General features: G+C 35.3%; 1 pseudogene; it reads left to right on the top strand.

The window, feature by feature from the left end:
- The first annotated feature begins 2,838 nt into the window (after window positions 1-2,838).
- On the top strand, window positions 2,839-2,956 carry LOC123394070 (annotated as a pseudogene).
- The last annotated feature ends 3,703 nt before the right edge of the window (window positions 2,957-6,659 follow it).

Genomic DNA, 6,659 nt, shown 5'->3' with positions numbered 1-6,659 from the left:
ATAGCAGCAATGTCTACAATAGCCAAACTATGGAAAGAACCTAGATGTCCATCAACAGATGAATGGATCAAGAAGATGTGGTATATATACACAATGGAATACTATGCAGCCATCAAGAGAAATGAAATCTTGCCATTTGCGACAACATGGATGGAACTAGAGCGTATCATGCTTAGCGAAATAAGTCAAGCGGAGAAAGACAACTATCATATGATCTCCCTGATATGAGGAAGTGGTGATGCAACATGGTGGCTTAAGTGGGTAGGAGAAGAATAAATGAAACAAGATGGGATTGGGAGGGAGACAAACCATAAGTGACTCTTAATCTCACAAAACAAACTAAGGGTTGCTGGGGGGAGGGGGTTAGGGAGAAGGGGGTGGGATTATGGACATTGGGGAGGGTATGTGCTTTGGTGAGTGCTGTGAAGTGTGTAAACCTGGTGATTCACAGACCTGTACCCCTGGGGATAAAAATATATGTTTATAAAATAAAAAATTAAAAAAAAATTTTAAAAAAAAAGTGATTATCTCAATAAACTAAGTCAAATTATTATTATTTTTTTTTGGTTTCCCAGTGCAAATAAAAAATTATGTTTCCCAGTGCATATAAAAAATAAACACTATACTGTACTGTTCAAAAGCATTATGTCTTTAAGGAAAAACAATGTATATACCTTAAGTAAACTAGTTCTGAGTTTTCAGTGGGTCATAATTACTGATCACAGATCACCATAACAAATACAATAATAATGAAAAAACTTGAAATATTGCAAGAATTACCAACATGTGACAGAGAGACACAAAATGAACAAATGTTGTTAGAAAAATGGTGGAAGCAGACCTCTTTTATACAAGATTGCTATAAACTTTCAACTTGTAAGAATGTGATATATGCAAAGTTTAATAAAGGGAAGCACAATAAAAATGTATGTATATATTATTAACTATGATCATCATGCTGTACATTAGATCCCCAGAACTTTTTCATATTATAGTTGCAAGTTTGTACCCTTTGACCACCTTATTCCACCCCAGGTTCACCTCTTGTCAACTCAACTCTAAGTTTCCATTAGTTTGCTTTTTCTTCAGATTCTGTATGTAAGGGATATCATAATACATAAATTAAAAAATATATATAAAATCTTTGAAATATTTCAATTAGTATAATACCTTCAAGATCCATCCATGCTGTTGTAAATGGCAGTATTTCTTAATTTTTCATGGTTAAGTAATATTCCATAGTATATATTTACCATACTTATTTTATTCATTCATCCATGAATGGATACTGAAGTTATTTCCATCTCTTGCTTAGAGTTAATAATTTTATAATGAACATAAGAGTGCCGATATGTCTTCGAATAGTGACTTCGTTTCCTTTAGATATATACCTAGAGGTGGGATTACTGAATCATATGGTAATTTTACTTTTAATAATATGAATAATCTCCATACTGTTTTCCATACAAATTTATATCCCTATCACAGTGCATAAGTTCCCCATTTTCCCCAATATTTACCAAAATTTGTTAGTTTTAATTTTTTAGTAGTACATATTCTAATAGTTAGTAATATCTTGTTGTGTTTTTCAGAGGTAAACAACAACAACAACAACATAATGACTTTGCCCTGAGTTTTTACGTTGAGCACTTTTTAATGCTCCTGTTGGTCATTTATATAACTTTTTTGAAAAAAAAGTCTATTGAGATCCTTTTGCTATTTTTTTAATTATATATTTTTTTCTATTTGTATCTGTTGGTTATTAACCTCCTTTCAGATATAAGATTTGTAAGTATTTTCTTCCATTCTGTGGATTGTGTTTTCATTCCCTTTTTTTTTTTTTTTTTTTTTGGCAATGCAGAAACTTTAGTTTGATGCATTTATTTTTGCTTCTTTTGCTTGTGTTTTTGGCCTGGTATCCAAAAAAACTATTGGCAAGACCAATGTCAAGGAGAATTTTTCCTATGTTTTCCTTTAGGAAATTTAGTTTCATGCATCACATTTAAGTCTTTAATCTATTTCAAGTTAAGATTTATGAGTGATATAAGGTTCCAGTTTCATGCTGGTTTATGTGACTATTCAGTTTTAAATATCATTTATTGAACAGACTATCTTTACCCATTATATATGTTGGCCCCCTGTCAAATATTAGGTGACTGTATGAAAGGATTTATTTCTGGACTCTCAATTCTGTTCTACTTGTTTATTGGTCTATTTTTATGCCAGTATACTTTATTGTTTTGAGCATGAGGGCTTTGTAGTATAGTTTCAAATCAAGAAGTGTAATTTCGCTTCTTGTTGTCTTTTATGGTCTCATATAAATTTTAGGATTCTTTACTTACTTTTGTAAAAAAAATATTGGATTTTTTAAAAAGATTATTTATTTATTTATTTGACAGAGAGAGATGACAAGCAGGCAGAGAGGCAGGCAGAGAGAGAAGAGGTAGCAGCTTCCTGCTGAGCTGAGAGCCTGATGCAGGGCTCGATCCCAGGACCCTGGGATCATGACCTGAGCCGAAGGCAGCGGCTTAACCCACTGAGCCACCCAGGCGCCCCTAACATTGGATTTTTGATAGGAATTGAATTTACAGATGGTTTTTGGTAGTATGGACATTTTAACAATGTTAATTCTTACCATTCATAAATATGAGCTATCTTTACATTTATGTCTCCTTCAATTTCTTTATCAATGTCATAGTTTATGGGGTACAGATCTTTCATCTTCTTAGTTAAATCTTTTCCTAAGTATTTTATTATTTTTGATGCTATTGTGAATTAGATTGTTCTCTTTATTTTTTCAGATAGTTCATCATTAGAGTGTTAAAATGCTCCTGTCTTGTGCTTACTTTGGCAGCACATATACTAAAATTGGAATGATGCAGAGAAGATTAGCGTGATCACTGAGCAAGGATGACATGAAAAACTATTTAAAAAAATGAAACAAAACAAAATTCTTGTCTTTTATATATTGATCTTGTATTTGGCAGCTTTATTAAATTTGTTTATTCAAAATTTTTTGTGAAGTTTTTAGGATTTTTTTGCATGTAAGTTCATGTTATCCAAAAAAATAAAATTTTACTTCTTTTTTTCTTTTGGAGTCTTTTATTTCTTTGTGTTCCTTGTTTCTCTGGCTAGGACATCCTGTACTATGTCAAATGAGAGTAGTGAAAGTGGACACACTTGTCTTTTTTCTGATCTTTAAGGGGAAAACATTCAAACTTTTTTGATTGAATATGAGATTAGCTCTAGGCTTGCAATATGTGTTTTTTCTTTAATGGATTTTTTAAATTATTTTTAAAAATTTTTATAAACATATAATGTGTTTTTATCCCTAGGGGTACAGGTCTGTGGATCACCAGGTTTACCCATTTCACAGCACTCACCATCACTCACCATAGCACCTGCCCTCCCCAATGTCCATACCCCTACCATCCTCTCCCAACACACCTCCCCCCAGCGACCCTCAGTCTGTTTTGTGAGATTCCGTCCTTTATGGTTTGTCTCCCTCCCAATCCCATCTTCTTTTATTTTTCTTTTCGTATGCCCGAAACCGCCTATGTTGCATCTCCACTTCATCATATCAGGGAGATCATATGATAGTTGTCTTTCTCAGATTGATTTATTTCGCCAAGCATAATACCCTCTAGTTCCATCCATGTCATCACAAATAGCAGGATTTCATTTCTTTTGATGGCTGCACAGTATCCCATTGTACATATATACCACATCTTATTTATTGATTGATCTGTTGAAGGACATTTAGGTTCTTTCCATAGTTTAACTATTGTGGACATTGCTGCTATAAACATTTGGGTGCATGTGCCCCTTCATTATGCCACGTTTGTATCTTTAGGGTATATATCCAGTACTATAATCACTGGGTCATAGGCTAGTTCTATTTTCAGCTTTTTGAGGCACCTCCACGCTGTTTTCCAGAGTTGTTGCACCAGCTTGCATTCCCACGTACAGTGTAGGAGGGTTGCCCTTTCTCCACATCCTCACCAGCATCTGTCATTGACTGACTTGTTCATTTTAGCCATTCTGAAAGGTGTGAGGTGGTATCTCATTCTGGTTTTGATTTGTATTTCCCTGATGCCGAGTGATGTGGAGCATTTTTTCATGTGTCTGTTGGCCATTTGGATGTATTCTTTGCAGAAATGTCTGTTCATGTCCTCTGCCCTTTTTTTTCATTCGATTATTTGTTCTTAGGGTGTTGAGTTTGATAAGCTCTTTATAGATTTTGGATAGATACTGGCCCTTTATCTGGTATGTCATTTGCAAATATCTTCTCCCAGATAACTTCTGACAGTCATCTTTTGGCTTTGTTAAATGTTTCCTTTGCTGTGCAAAAGCTTTTTGATCTGATGAAATCCCAATAGTTCATTCTTGCCCTTGCTTCCCTTGCCTTTGGCGATGTTCCTAGGAAGAAGTTGCTGCTGCTGAGGTCAAAGAGGTTGCTACCTGTGTTCTCTCCTCAAGGATTTTGATGGATTCCTTTCTCACATTATGCTTCTTCATCCATTTGCAGTCTATTTTCATGTATGGTATAAGGAAATGGTCCAATTTCATTTTTCTGCATGTGGCTGTTCAATTTTCCCAACACCATTTGCTGAAGAGGCTGTCTTTTTTCCATAGGACATTCCTTCCTGCTTTGTTGAAGATTAGTTGACCATAGAGTTGAGGGTGTATTTCTGGGCTCTCTATTCTGTTCCATTGATCTATGTCTGTTTTGGGGACAGTTCCCTACTATCTTGATGATGACAACATTGTAATAGAGCTTGAAGTCTGGAATTGTGATGCACACAACTTTGGCTTTCTTTTTCAATATTCTTCTGGCTATTCGAAGTATTTTCTGGTTCCATATAGATTTTAGGATGATTTGTCCCATTTCTTTGAAAAAAAAATGGATGGGATTTTGATAGGGATTGCATTAAATGTGTAGATTGCTTTAGGTAGCATAGACATTTTCACAATATTTGTTCTTCCAATACAGGAGCATGGAACATTTTTCCATTTCTTTGTGTCTTTTTCAATTTCTTTCATGAGTACTTTAGAGTTTTCTGAGTATAGATTCTTTGTTAGGTTTATTCCTAGGCATCTTAGGGTTTTGGGTGCAATTGTAAATGGGATTCACTCCTTAATTTCTTTCTTCAGTCTTGTTTGTATAAAAAAATGCAACCAATTTCTGTTCATTGATTTATATCCTGACACTTTACAGAATTTCTATACAAGTTATAGCAGATTTGGAGTGGAGTCCTTTAAGTTTTCCACATACAGTATCATATCATCTGCAAACAGGAATAGTTTGACTTCTCTTCTGCCAATTTGGCAAAATTTGGATGCCTTTAATTTCTTTTTGTTGTCTGATTGCTGAGGCTAGGACTTCTAGTACGATTTTGATGAGCAGTGGTGATAACGGACATCCCTGCCGTGTTCCTGACCTCAGCGGAAAAGTATTCAGTTTTTCTCCATTGAGAATGATATTTGCAGTGGGTTTTTCATAGATGGCTTTGATAATATTGATAATATGTGCCCTCTATCCCTACACTTTGAAGAGTTTTAATCAGGAAGGGACACTGCACTTTGCCAAATGCTTTTTCAGCATCTATGGAGAGTATCATATGTTTTATTGATGTGCTGTATCACATTGATTGATTTGCAGATGTTGAACCAACCTTGTAGCCCTGGAATAAATCCCAGTTGGTCGTGGTGAATAATCCTTTTAATGTACTGTTGAATCCTATTGGCTAGTATTTTGGTGAGAATTTTAGCATCTGTGTTCATCAAGGATATTGGTCTGTAGTTCACATTTTTGATGGGAACCTTGTCTGGTTTTGGGATCAAGGTGATGCTGGCCTCAGGAAAAAAAAAACAGTTTGGGAGTTTTCCTTCCATTTCATTTTTTTGGAACAGTATCATGAGAATAGGAATTAATTCTTCTTTAAATGTTTGGTAGAATTCCCCTGGGAAGCCATCTGGCCCGGGGCTTTTGTTTGTTTGGAGATTTTTGATGACTGTTTCAATCTCCATACTGGTTATGGGTCTGTTCAGGTTTTCTATTTCTTCCTGGTTCAGTTGTGGTAGTTTATATGTCTCTAGGAATGTATCCATTTCTTCCAGATTCTTGAATTTGTTGGCGTAGAGTTGCTCATAGTATGTTCTTATAATTGTTTGTATTTCTTTGGTGTTGGTTGTGATCTCTCCACTTTCATTCATGATTTTATTTATTTGGGTTCTTTCTCTTTTCTTTTTGATAAGTCTGGAAAGGGGTTTATCAATCTTATTAATTCTTTCAAAGAACCAGCTCTTAGTTTCGTTGATTTGTTCTATTGTTTTTTTTTGTTGTTGTTGGTTTTTTTGTGGTTTTTGTTTGTTTGTTTGTTTGTTTCTATTTCATTGATTTCTGCTCTGATCTTTATTATTCCTCTTCTCCTGCTGGGTTTAGGCTTTCTTTCTTGTTGTTCTTTCTCCAACTCCTTTAGGTGTAGGGTTATGTTGTGTATTTGAGATCTGAGAGAGAAGCGTGGTTGCACACGTCTGTCACTGCACTCCCCAGGAGAAAGTCGGGGAGGGCGCAGCACACCTCCCACAGAGAAGAGAAGGAGCCTTTGGCCTTGTGGTCGGGAAAAGGACGGGAAGGAGGGTAGCCTGCCATGGCA

The sequence above is a fragment of the Mustela putorius genome, unplaced genomic scaffold, assembly GCF_011764305.1.
Source record: "Mustela putorius furo isolate JIRA1106 unplaced genomic scaffold, ASM1176430v1.1 tig00001310_pilon_pilon_pilon, whole genome shotgun sequence".
NCBI lineage: Eukaryota > Metazoa > Chordata > Mammalia > Carnivora > Mustelidae > Mustela > Mustela putorius.
Note: the sequence above shows the minus strand (reverse complement) of the source record. Positions and strands in the feature narration are given on the sequence as shown.